The sequence below is a fragment of the Microcebus murinus genome, chromosome 8, assembly GCF_040939455.1.
Source record: "Microcebus murinus isolate Inina chromosome 8, M.murinus_Inina_mat1.0, whole genome shotgun sequence".
Lineage (NCBI taxonomy): Eukaryota > Metazoa > Chordata > Mammalia > Primates > Cheirogaleidae > Microcebus > Microcebus murinus.
The window spans coordinates 2,492,246-2,506,329 of record NC_134111.1 but is presented as its reverse complement, the minus strand read 5'-3'; the positions used below and the strand labels follow the sequence as shown (position 1 = coordinate 2,506,329).

At 42.9% G+C, this 14,084-nt stretch overlaps 1 pseudogene; it reads left to right on the top strand.

Annotated features, from left to right (window-relative positions):
• Window positions 1-420: 420 nt before the first annotated feature.
• Window positions 421-2,545, top strand: LOC105871946 (G2/M phase-specific E3 ubiquitin-protein ligase pseudogene; annotated as a pseudogene).
• Window positions 2,546-14,084: the final 11,539 nt, after the last annotated feature.

The following is a 14,084-nucleotide window of genomic DNA, read 5'->3' as shown; positions in this document are numbered from 1 at the left end:
CTTTTGATGAAGAAATTTCACTTCTAGAGCTTTAGCCTTACAAAAAGTTTTCACATGCAGATAAGGATGTAACATGAGATGCTTAGGATGCTCATTTCAGAATTTTCTATAAAAGGAAAATTTGAAGCTATAAAAATGTACGTGTACTTTGGAGTATTAAGCAGCCACTAAACAAAGTGATGTAGACCTGTGTGGATGACCAGAAAAGACTTCTAAAATGCTGGTAAACAAGTAAAAGAAAATTATATGTAATACGATTTTATCTTTTTAAAATGTAAAGGTGACATTTACAGTGACAAAGTGTATGCAAGTAGGGGTGTGTGTGCCTAGAAAAGGGGCGGGAGAGCTGCGGAGGGCGTGCAGTGGCGCCGCGCGAGGGAAAGCGACGCGGACGCTCTGGGACTTCTGCCCAGCCGCCTTGTAAAATGAATGAAGATAGACCTGGGGACTCACAGAACCTTGCTTGAGTTTTCTGTCGAAAAAATGATGACTGTCCTAATAAATATGGAGAAAAGAAAACTTATGAGAAATGGAATCTCACTGTACATTACTATTGTTTGTTAATGTCCAGTGGAATTTGGCAGAGAGGTAAAGAAGAGAAGGAGTTTATGGTTTTCTAATTGAAGACATCAGGAAGGAAGTAAATAGAGCTTCTAAACTGAAATGTTGTATTTGCAAGAAAACTGGTGCTTCAACTGGATGCGTTGCCCCCCGATGTAAACGAAGTTATCATTTCCCTTGTGGACTTCAGAAAGAATGTATTTTCCAGTTCACTGGCAATTTTGTGTCATTTTGTTGGAACCATGGACCTGTTCAAATCATTACATCTAATAGTTATAGAGAATCCTTACCATGCACCATTTGCTTGGAATTTATTGAGCCTATTCCAACTTATAGCATATTACGAAGTCCTTGTTGTAAGAATGCTTGGTTTCATAGAGAGTGTTTATAGGTTCAAGCAATAAATTCGGGAGTATTTTTCTTTAGGTGTACAATATGCAACAATAGTGACATCTTTCAGAAAGAGATGTTGAGAATGGGGATTCATATTCCTGAAAAAGATGCATCTTGGGAATTAGAGGAAAATGCTTATCAAGAGCTTCTGCAGCACTATGAGCATTGTGATGTCCGAAGGTGTCGTTGCAAAGAAGGGCGAGACTATAATGTACCTGATAGCAAATGGGAAATAAAGCGATGTCAGTGTTGTGGTTCCAGTGGAACACATTTAGCCTGTTCCTCACTGCGATCATGGGAAGAAAATTGGGAGTGTTTGGAACGTAGAGGTATTATCTACAATTCAGGAGAGTTCCAAAAAGCCAAAAAACATGCATTACCCAACTCTAATGTGGGAATTACTGATTGTTTATTGGAAGAGTCATCACCTAAATTACCCAGACAGTCACCTGGAGCCCAGAGTAAAGATCTACTAAGGCAAGGCAGCAAATTTAGAAGAGACATTTCTGCTATACTGATAGAGTTAGGATTCCAAATTAAAAAAAAAAACAAACTAAAAGATTGTATATCAACAAAGCCAATATCTGGAATAGTGCCTTAGATGGATTCAGAAATCAAAACTTTAATCCTTCATATGCAATTGAAGTAGCATATGTTAATGAAAATGATAACTTTGGAAGAGAGCATCCTGGATCAAAGCAAGAATTTCTCAGTCTCTTAATGCAACATCTTGAGAACTCATCATTGTTTGAAGGGTCCTCGTCAAAGAACTTATCTCTAAATTCTCAAGCCTTGAAAGAGAATCTTTACTATGAAGGTGGCAAAATGCTTGCCATTTCTTTGGTTCATGGTGGTCCTTCACCTGGTTTCTTTTCTAAAACGTTGTTTAACTGCCTTGTTTATGGACCAGAAAATACCGAACCAATTTTAGACGATGTTTCAGACTTTGATGTGGCACAAATTATAATCAGGATAAATACTGCAACAAATATGGCTGACTTAAAGTCAGTAATAAATGAATCTATAACTACCTAGAGTTTATTGGATGTCTAAGACTTACAACAACATTAGTGATAAATCTATGTTGGTAAAAGACATACTTGTATACCATGTAATTAAGAGAGTCCAAGCACCCTTTGAAAGTTTTAAGCAGGGTCTGAAAACTCTTGGTGATTTGGAGAAAATTCAGACTTATCCAGAAGCGTTTTGTAGTATCTACTGTCATAAACCTGGGAATCTTTCTGCAAAAATCCTTAGTGATCTTTTTACAGTACACACATTACCTGACGTACAAGCTTTGGGGTTTTGGAACAGTTACTTACAGGCTGTTGAGGATGGTAAATCTGCAACAACAATGGAAGACATTCTTATTTTTGCAACTGGTTGCAGTTCCATTCCTCCAGCTGGATTTAAACCCACTCCTTCAATTGAGTGTCTTTATATGGATTTTCCTGTTGGAAACAAGTGTAATAATTGTTTAGCAGTTCCAATCACCAATACATATAAAGAGTTTCAAGAAAATGTGGACTTTGCCATAAGAAACACTCTAAGACTAGAAAAGGAAGAAAGTTCTCACTACATCGAACATTAAAATGTTTCTTTGAACAAAGATCTTTGTTTAAAAGCTGCTATTGAAAACATTTTTTTGTTTTAGAAATCTTTTCATCATCACTTTTCAACTAATTTGTTAGCTCCTTGGCCAAATAAAATTTATGATATGAACATAAAGGAATATTTTGGCCATTCAAGCTAAAAATTTTTTTATTAAGGCATACTAATCAAAATTTGTGATATTTTTCCATTTTCTTAATATATATGCTTCATAAACTTCAATATAAATACTTTCAGAATGGTTGTACAGACTTTATTAGGTATAGTAGCATGGTATATATAAGATAAAAGCTGTTTTACTCACTATTTTTATAAATCAGGATAACCTGTAGGGTGCCAGGATATTTCTAGTTTTATGCAATTTCAAATTATTCTTTATTTTAAAGCATTAAATAGAAAAGTTAATTGGATAAATCTTGTTATATAAATCAGATACATATATTTGGGGGTACATGTTATAATATTATGTATGCATTTCTAGGATGGCACTAAATTAGTGGTTAAATATGTTTTTAGATTACTGATTTATATTAAAAAGACCCACATTGCAATTAGACTATGCCTAATAGGAAATATTATATAAAAAGCAGAATTGCACAAATATTCTGGAATCTGGACATTCCATAGGTTTAAAAACACTTCTGAGGTGGATAAAGTGTTGTTGAAAATATGTAAGACAGTGTGTTTTCTTTAAAGCCTGGGCTTTAATCATAGAATTTTTTTTTTCTGTATCCTATATGTGATATTCAGTATGTCTGATCCATAATCAGTTTAAGTATCTAAATGATCTCTGTGGATTGCCATGTGATAGATGTGATCATTTAACAATTATTTATTATCAATATAGTTGTATGTTAGTTAAACTGGCACCATAGCATTATACAGTTATCTTCTTTGCTCTTGAATGATATCTGTTATTATATAAGCAATGTGTAAATAAAGTAAAAAGGACAGAATGAAAAACCCACTCTAAAATCTCACCACACAGAGATAAGTACTTTCTTTGTGTCCTTCTATAAATGCTTTACTTATGTTTCCTTTATTTTTAAACTCTATTAATGCTACTAAATGTCAAAGAATACCTAAAAGTAACAAGAAATCATGTAATAACAATGTTAAGATATGTACACGTCTGCATGTTTATACTCCTGCAAAAAGAAAAAATTCGAAAAAATCTAATGTCCCTAATCTTTTATCAAATATAAATGACATAAAGTCCCAATTTTCCACTAAAGTAAATGCTTATGACAGGTAATTCATTATGGGAGGTGAAATGTTGTAAGCATACTCTTCTTAGTACACAAAGCAGGTATCAGCTATTGTCATATTTTCATTTTTCCCAAGAAATATCCTTAAATTACTGATATTTTTAGAGAAAAATAACAGGATTGATTTGATACAGATAATACATCTGTTACCACCAAAGGAAAAGTAAAACATAATGCTAGTGTAATTTTCTTTGTTACCTCATATATATTTCAAGTTATATTTCCTAACAGACTTAGCAAATTAAAGTTTTACTTTAAGTATTTGAAAACATCAAACAATGTATTTCTTTATCATATGTTGAATTCTATTGGATTACCTAAAGTAATTAAAGGATCGAGTAAGAAAAGTTTGAATATCTAATATAAACCTCAAATTCACCGTACAGCTTTTTTCCAAATGTGTTGATAAATTGGGTATTTTGTTTCTTAAACTGTCTATATTTTATAAAATTTAAACAGTCATTAAACCAATATAACACAAAAAATCTAAGTAAAGCCATTTTCTGGTTTATAGTTTTAATTAATTCCCCCTACAGTGGTAATTAAGGCTGATACAACACTCGCACTCTTGCTGAGGTGTGGGTGGCAGGTGGGAGGCAGTGTGCTTAAGTCAACTACATTATAAACAATCTTCCAAATCCTCATTTTACTTATTGTAGATTTAGACAGGGCCTTAGTGATAAGATGGTGTAAATAATAATTTAGGACGTTTGTGTTTTAAAGTGAAGCATAAATATTCATATTGCAAAATGTTTTCTGGTTGGAAGGATGTTCCATTACTATGATTTTTAGATTAATTTGTGTAGTCAAGGCACATCAGAGAAATCTGTAGGTTATTTATTTTCCACAGTGTTATTTTGTCAAATGGTTGGTATTATAATGTTCTTTTCCTGTTCATTGTATAGCCAGTGCATGATTCTTACTGACATTGAATTTTAAAAAGGAATTATGCTATAAGCCTTTATAAATATTATGTATTTCTTAAATATTTCAATTGTCTAAATGTTGTATATTTTAAGCTTGTTTTCTCTTGGTCTCAGTATTGAGGAAAACCATAATTGACCTATAATGCATCTACTCTTAATAGTTTTGGTTAGTTTTGTATTCATTGTTTCTAAACAGACTTTAAACTATTTTTAGTATGGAAACATTATCTTAAGACCTTATATACAATTCTCTACCTTTCTTGTACTTAGTCATTTTATTATTTTAGAATTTAAGAGAAAGATTCTTTAAAATATGTCATCAAAACTAGCTTACAATTTTATACTTTGTAATATTTAGTTTCTCTAATTTGAGGAAGTGATCTTTTGTTTGGGTTAAGTAAAAAGCCTTTATTTGTTTACCAGCATGAGAATTCACTTTGGTTTCTATTTTATGCATCTGTACGTTATTGGAACTTTTGTACTCAATACTAAATGCTAAGTAAAGGGGAGTGTAACAGGTATCTTTCTTAGTGACTTTGCCTTTAGAATTCAGACATAAGAAAATCATCAGAATAAGATTCTATTTATAAACAAATAATTCTTTTATATGGCATTGTTGCTTTTATAATAAGCTATTAAGCTAGTTTTTATGCTTCAGGTAATGCAATAGAAAGCATAAAAACACATTTAATTATGAATTACTTGAATATGTATTTCCTGTAGTTTAGGAAAATTTGAATTGCCTGGAAGAGACCCAATTTTCAAGTTGTGATTTTCACTGTTACCTTTTCCAATTCCTAAACATATTTCAATACCTACTGTATATCAGGTATTAGGCTAGGTGATAGTTTGTATGTCAGCCTACTTTTCCGTTTTTTCAAGACTGCCAGATATAACAAAAAAGCATGGCCTTTATAATGTTTTCTAAATAAATGTTTATGCCAGAAAAAAAAAGGGGGGGTGGGGAGTCACCACCTCCCGGCTGGCTGAAAACATGAGAGGCTGGAGGGGGAGGCCTGGGAGGCAGGTGTCAGCAGCCCCGCAGCGAGAGTGCATCTGCCCCGGGCTACCCCTGCACAGCACGGTCATAGAGCCCACTGTCATTGCAGGAGGCCCGTTCTTCTGGAGGTTAGGGTGAAACTCAAAGTGCCACATGTTAGTAAGCCACACTCTTCAATCTATTGACCGTGGTCTTGGAAACCGGCAGTGGGCCAGCTCGGGAGTGGAGAGCGCGGGGCATTGCGGGCAGGCCCCATCAGGGAGTAGGGTCACTCTGAATTTGGATCCTCGTTTCTGCTGGGAGAGACCCAGGAGGGCGGGGAATTGAGATGCTGCAGGTTTCCCAGCTCTGTCACCTTTGTGGGGCAAGTTATTAATGTGTAGCTGTTTACCCATGTTGTAGTAATTGTGTCTCCAGCCAGTGCCTACTGTGACAGGATCAGCAGACAGCACAGTTATTCATCATCGTGTTGTCATGGCTTAATTGTCCTTTAAATGCATCAGAATACAGCAGAGGTTGAATGCAGGGAAGGATTCCCTTAGCTTCCCTGAGAACCAGCACATGTAGACACTGAGAAAATGGAATATAGTTTCCAAGCAAACAGTGGATCCCAAATGAGGGTTTATCAACACACACTGCTCTTCCCATCTCTGCTGTGTCCTCTGCTCAGCCCTGATGTACGAGAGCTACCATTGGTTGAGGGCTAACTATAGGCCAGACAGGCGGGAAACAGCATTTCCTTAGAATTGGGCAGTAACCCCGAAAAATGGTCACTGTGTTACATTGTGCCCATTTCACACATGATGAAACTGGGGGTCACAGAATCTGACCAGTCTAGATTCTGTGGCAGACAAATAGCAAAGCTGTGAGTGAAACTCGGTCTAAAACTCTGTGTATGTGTGTATGTATATGTGTACGTGTGCGTGTGTGTGTATGCATGTGCATGTGTGTATGAGTGTGTGTGTGTGTGCATGTGTGTATATGTGTGTGTATGTGTGCGCGTGTGTGTGTGTGTTGGGGAAAATGCTGGAACATCTCCCATGTCTGAAATGATCTACCTTCTAGAACCTAGTTTATGTGTATTTGTCAGAGCTCTTCAGAGAAGCTATCCTTGATCATTGCAGCCTGAAGGAGTTGCCTCTACTGCATGAGGGCCCACGGTCGATCGGAATTCATGCGTGCGCCCGGCCTCCCGCCAGGTTGCCCACACACAGCTTCAGAGCAGCCTTCCAGCTAGCAGGGACAGAGAGCTCTGCGCTGTCCCTGGACCTGTCAGTGCCAGCGGAGCCTGCACTGCGTGAGGCGCTCTGATGCATGTGGCTCCCTCATGAGGGGCCTGGCCTGCACGAGGCTCGTCCTGCCTGGCTGCACATGAAGCCACATCTTCCTGGAAACTTCTGATTATTCTTTTGCTCAGATATCTGCATCTGGAAATGCATCTCTAATCTATCAATATTTTCCTGGACTAAGGAAATTGATAACTCCTCGCTAAACTTTCTCAAATAGAAACCTCCTCACTTCCCTCCTTGAGTGAATGGGTTAGGGGCATTGAGGTTCCCTCACTAGAAGAGAGGTGTGTGGGCTAAAATTCACCGGCTTTGAATTTCAGTGACATGAGTAAATACAAACGACCAACTCTGCGCCCTCCTGGACACGGGATTTTCACCCCGTGACTTCGCAGCTCCCCAGCTACGTGGGCAGAGTCTGTTTCCTACTGCTTGACTCTGAATTTAACCTTCGTGGCCGCTTTTGGTCGGTGGACGCTATGAGACGTGACACAAGCTGAGGCACGAGAGAGCCCTGCGCGCGGCGGCTCCCTCAGCCTGCACACACACGCGCCTCGGGTGCTGGCGGGGGGGCCTCGAGCGCAGAGAGCCCTGGTCACCACACCCAGGCCACTGGGTCAGCCGAGAGCCAGCCCTGGGCCCCGGACCACTCCCTGCCTGACCACCAGGCACCTGGGGGAGAAATGGGCAGCATGATTCTGGAAATAACTGACTGGTCAGTTATTTTAAGGGTATTTGGAGGCCAAGACTTTTAGCTCCAGCTCTTTCAGCTGCTAAGCTCGGGCCACATCACTACAGCCTCACGACTCTCTGTCCCTTCCCTGGGGAAGCTTCCGGGGGTGGGCTTAGACGATTCATGAACAGCCCAGGAGAACGTGCTTTGCGACCGGTGAGAAGGCAGTTGTAACCCCCATGCGAGTGGGTCCACGAGGGGGAGTTTCCCTTATCCACCAAGACAAAATCTGGGGGACCACCCTAAAACCTCAAAACTATAATATTATAGAACATGATCTGTCTTAATTTTTAAGCCTTTTATTCCTTTTTATTTATTCATTTTTCTCAAATTGTATTGATTTGGGAAAAATGAAAGCTTATTCATGATAAAGAATGAAAATAATGCAGAAAAAGAAAAACACGTTTTGAACTCCCCGGGGGTCCAACGCCCCAGCAAGCACACCCGCACTGCGGCCCGCACCGGCAGGGGCCGCAAGGGAGCGGCGAAGCTCTGCAGAGAAATTCCCTGCAATAAAAATAGGATTATCAACACCTACTATTTTCACTATAAAAGTATTTTATTAAATTTAACTTCAATTTTAAGAGAAGAAAATGAAGTGGTATTTGAACGGAGGGAATTGCAGATCTTCAAGTAAATGTTGCTTTGCCACAAAAAATTATATTTTGTAGAAGAGCCCTGTAAGGTTAAGAACAAGAATATGAAAAACATTAAGAGGTTGAAGCCTTTATGTTTTTAACTCTATATTTCAGTTTCAGAAAATTTTAAACACACTCTATTATAAAAGACGAGGACATGGGCATGCTTACACTTCCTCTTTCCACTTCTCTTGATTTTCATTGGTGATATGTGTAATGTTTACTTTGTCACAGTTGAATAGCATTTGCATTCTATTTTGTAACTACCATGTTTCTCCGAAAATAAGACAGGGACTTATATTTATTTTTCCTCAAGAAGACACCATAGGGCTTATTTTCAGGGGATGTGTTATTTTTTTTAAGTACGGTACAACAATCTACATTTATTCAAATATAGTTAAGTGGTCTTTTTCTGGAACATCATCCTAACTCTCCAAACCCCGAATTCCATCCTGAATTTCTTGCAACTCTATTTCCTTTAGAACCATTGGCCCCAGTCTCTCATGTGGAGCACTAGAGCTGTCACGGGGCAGATGGGAAGGGCTGCTCCTCTTCTTTCCTGCTCCGCGACGGCATGCATGGGTTGTGCAGACGCGCTGCGAGGCCACGCCCGTCACTAGGGCTTATTTTCGGGGTAGGGCTTCTATTGCACAGATGCTTAGAAATCCTGCCAGGGCTTATTTTAAGGGTAGGTCTTGTTTTCGGGGAAACACGGTATTACTCTTACTGGTTTTTAGCTTTTCCTCCCCTTGTTAAGTGGATTTGATATTTGTGAGTCCTTTTTATGATGACTTTTACTCTCCTGTGGGGTTTTTATTTTTAAAGCTGTGTTTGCGCCGCTGCAGCTTACCCTGAGCAGCTCCTGCTCTCCCTAGTTCCTTAGACCTCTCACAGACCTGCTCCCAAAGTCCGCCGCCCGCGGTCCGCCGCCTTGTTTTTCTTCCACTTAGAACTTTTTAATCCACACACTCCATTACTTGTGTTTTGGGTCTTTTTTTAAAAATATTTTTCTGATTTTTTTTCTTTTATTTTTTTTTAAATTTCAAAATATTAAAGAGGTACAAATGTTTATGACATAGCTTGAGTCAGGGCTATAAATGTGCCATCACTCAAATAGTGTTCATTGCCCCTCCCCTCCTGCCTCTAAACTCGGGTTGATTTCCACTGAGTTTTACTTCCCTCTGTGCACTTGTGTGCTGGGGTCTCCACCCCAGGCGCGCGGGGCCGTCGCCTCGCGGCTCCCTCTGCAGCCCTGTCCAACCCCGCGCTGAGCCTCTGCAGCCCTGTCCAACCCCGCGCTGAGCCTCTGCAGCCCTGTCCAACCCCGCGCTGAGCCTCTGCAGCCCTGTCCAACCCCGCGCTGAGCCTCTGCAGCCCTGTCCAACCCCGCACTGAGCCGCAGCAACCCTGAACTCGCTGTGTTGTTCCTTGCTGCTTTTGTTAATTTACTAGTTCTCTTAGTAATGTCGCTTTGGCACTCAAAAATTCTAAATCTGCCTTTTAAACCTATTCTCTCAACTTTAATCTCGTCCTGTACCTGGCCCACGTGGGATGCGCCTCTGTCTGGAGGAGGGACTCAGGGAGTGCTCCCGCTCGGGCTGCCTCGTCCTCCCTGCTCTCCTCCGCGCCTGGGGCGCCGCCGCTGCCTTCCTCCTTGCCGCAAAGGCTCGTCTGGCTGGGCGTCCTTGTCGTCCGTCTGTCTCACCCTGAACGCCGTCGGCGCTGAGGTCATCGGGCGAACTTCCGCGGCGGCCTTCCCTCCCTCGGACGTTAGCGCCTCCGCGAGGCCGCCCGGGCTGCAGGCCGTCTCCCGCCCCGCGGGGCGCGCGCCCCGGGCCGCGCAGTGCGAGGAGACGGCCTCCTCCGCTCTAGGAGTGGTCTTTACGTGTCCACCGTGGCCCAGTAGCCCACAGTCACCAGATTGGAGGGTGCTGAGAGAGCGCTGGGAATGCGTTTTGCTTTAGCTCCTTGCGCAGTTTGGCCTCTGGCGGCTGGAGGAGGCGCGCCTCCCTTTGAGCGCGCCGATGTGCCCTGTCCCTGGTTTGGAGGCAGCTGGGAAGGTCTTGCTGACTTTTGTCCTTTTCTTTTGGAGAGAAGGTTGTGACTGGGCTTCGCTTTCCTGCCATCACTGTCCCACTTTATTTAACACCAGAGCCGCAGCGGCCAGACGGCGACACCCGCGGCAGACCTAGCCGCGCGGGCGAGCGTCCAGGGGCGTGCACGCTGACACGCGCGGGAGCCGCGGACCGCCCGCAAGACCAGAGCCCTGGCTCTTCACTTCCCACTACTCATGCAGCCTGTTCGGAAATTAAACTGCACGCGGGGGAAGACGCTGAGGTGGCTGCGATCACGGGGAAAGGCAGCAGAGGCGCAGCAAGACAGAACCCAGAGCAGGAGGGCCGCTGTCGCCGCCCCAGCTGCAGGTGTGGACAGGAGCGTCTGGGCTTTCAGGCCCCACGTGGAGCAAAGGCCCACCGCGTGGAGCGGTGAGGAGACAGCCTCCTTGTAAGAGTGTGCTTTCTGTCAGCAGCGCCAGCCCCCAAGTTCAAGAAAAATGACTGGTAGTAAAGCAGAAACTCATTGGAAGTACTAATAGGCAGTGCTTGCTGTCCTTTATGCCAACGCTCTGCCAACCCGTCTCCCAAACGCGCATGCTCACTTCCTCCTGCACCTACAGAATGCGGAGGAAGGTCCCGGCCTCCCTCCGGTCTGAGCTGCACCTGCTCACAGGGCAAGTCCCAAGGGAATCAGATGCCCACCTGGAGCAGGTGATAGCAACCACATCCCCACCGTGATAACTGACGTCAATTACTGACTGCCCACTAGGAGTCAGGAAGCATGTCGTGTGTTTTACAGACATTATTTCATATAAACCAAACTCAGAATGCAGATAGGAAATGGAAAAAAATATATTAGGCTCTGTATACAAATCATTTGACTAGAAAATGCCAGAGTTAGAATTTGTTCTTAAATCTGTCTCTGAGATCCAGCATCTATTAACTTTTTCCTTCTCTTTGCAGGAGACCCAAAGATAAAAGGCCCTAGAACATTTTGAGAGGATTCCAATCAACTCCTGTCTCCCCTGGATTATTTCTGTGAGGGGTGGGCAGCTCAGCCCATGCATGCCCATGGGCTCAGGGCATAGCCGGGGTCCAGCAACTCAGCGGGGCCCCTGACCTGTCAGCCCTGCACCCAGAGGGACAGAGCTCTTCTGCTTCCACCAGACTCCTAAGGTGCATGCAGGCCTTTGTTCCTGCTTCCCTAGCTGCTTCAGTTATTCACTCATTCAACAAACATTAAGTGAGAGTGAAAAAGCCATTGTTTGTACACCCTGAGGGTGCAACTGAGAGAAAAGCAGTCAAAAGCCTCTGCCCTCTGGGAGCACACCTTCTAGTGGGGAGGTGCAGATAATGATGAAGAGGCGGAAGTAGGAAGTGCAGAAAGCACGGCTTGTTTTAGCATGGCAAATCCCTGGGAGAGAAAACAAGCGGGAAAAGGGGGAAGGAGCCAGCACATTGTCCTCGCTTCCCCTCCAAACCCAGCCTCCCGCAGAGCCTGGCCACTCTCGCCCTCACGCCGCAGCTTTCCTAGGGTCCGCGACCCCTCAGAAGACATTGTTTTTCCTGACCTTGTTGTTTAGAGTTTCATATGTACCCAGTTAGCGCTGGAAGATTTTAAACTCCTCTGGGACTTTTCCCTGCATTGATTATGCATGACCACAAGCAATCCAACACTGGCTGGGTGAGTGACAGCAGCTGTGAGTCTACATACATGTCGTGGGGCCTGGCCTGCAGAGGAATGTGGGTGCTTTACCCCATGGCCTGCTGAGGCCTGGAGAGAACACAGCAAGTAGAATGAGCATGTCCCACGGGCCACCGTGCCAGGCAGTGCACCTGGACCTGCTTTGTGATGGCAGCTTCACTCCCCTGGTTAAGCAGGACTATCCGCATTGTCGGGAGCTCCGAGATATGAAGAGGGATGGACCCGTGCCCAGGGTTCTAAAACTATTGAGCATAAGACCTGAGATCTGAAGTCTAGCCTGTTTGAGCTCATTCTCTGAGGTTAGAAAAATGAAGCTGGTCAGCTATGAAATCAATTACCTAGGTCTAGGTCCAGCCCTGTTCTAGCAGAATTTGGGCAAATCTTCTATGTTAAAACTTGCAACAGTCACTGCATGACTTATGATAGGACTGATAAATGAACAACAGCAACAATAAAAAGAAATGAAAAAGGAGCAAAGATGTCATGTGGAAGGCAGGCGGGTATATTGAGATCGGTGTTGAGATCCGGTTGTGCTGATACAGCCGGGAGGTGGAAAGGCAGCTGTAGTTATTTTTTCTCACTCTTTAGGGTAGAACTGGGGCCCGCCGATAACATTTAGGGGAGGTTCTACTTGCATCCCCTCTCACAGGGACAGGAAGACTGGGCGGGAGGGCTGGGCAGGAGAGAAAGTGGCCCTTCCGGCGGACGCGGGCGTGTGGTGGCGCCGGGTGCCTGTGGAATGCCGCAGTCTTGCCGAGACGCATTTTGGTGATACATGCGAGGAGCTTTAAAAAGCTCCTATCTTTTGACTCAGTAATTACTTCAGTAAAATTCATCCTTAAACTCTAATGAGGAACACAAAAGGACAAAAATATCACACAGAGGTGTTTCTTGAAGGAGTATGTAGAATAGGGAGAAATGGAAACAAACTCTCGTCCATCGTCCAGGGGGTGGTGAGAGGTAACCACAGGAAGCGTATCATGCAGACATAAAACTTTTGTGTATAAAAAATTTTAATTTTGGGAAAATGCTTAAAGTATGATGAGAAGTAGAAGAAAGGAGGGAAAGGCAATCCAGTCACTTCCTCAGCGAAGCTTCCCTAACCGCGCTGGCGAGGAAGAGTCCCGACCCTTCTCTCCTAGCACTTACCACAATCGCACGATAATTACTGTGCTGAATGGCTTATGTGCGCACTTACACTTCTCCAGCCTGTCTTGCATTCGAATGCAAGCCCCACTAGGATAGCTATCGAGTCTGCTGTGCTCAGCGATTAATCTCCAGGGCCAAGAACAGCATTCGATAGGTGGAAGCCACTCAGCCAACATGAGGCATAACATGGAACCACGTGACGTGTGGCGCTTTATACCTCGCTTCCTGCATTTAGTATGACGTTTCCATGGCTCACCCATGTCATAGCAGTGTCAGTACTGCTCTCCTTATTGTTAAATGGTATCCATTGTAGGGAGATACAACATTTTAAAAATTAATTCATCAGTTGATGAACATTTGGGTTGTTTCCACTTTTGGGGTATTGTGATTAATGCTGCTATGAACATTTGTGTGCAAGTTTTTGTTGTGGCTGTGTGCTTTTATTTCTCTTGGACATACACCTAGGAATGGAATTGCTGGGTCATATAGTAACTCTCTGTTGAACTGTTTGAGGAGTGGACAAACTGTTTTTCCAAGTGACTTATCCATTTTGCACTTCCACCAGTGGGGGATGAGGGTTCACATTTCTCTGCATCCTCGCTAACACTTGTCTTATCTTTTTTATTTTAGCCATCCTAGTGGGTGTGAAATGGTATCACAGTGTGCTTTTGATTTGCATTTCCGTGATGAATAATGATGTAAAACATCATTTCATGTGATTATTGACCATCTGTATATCTTCTATAGAGAATATCTA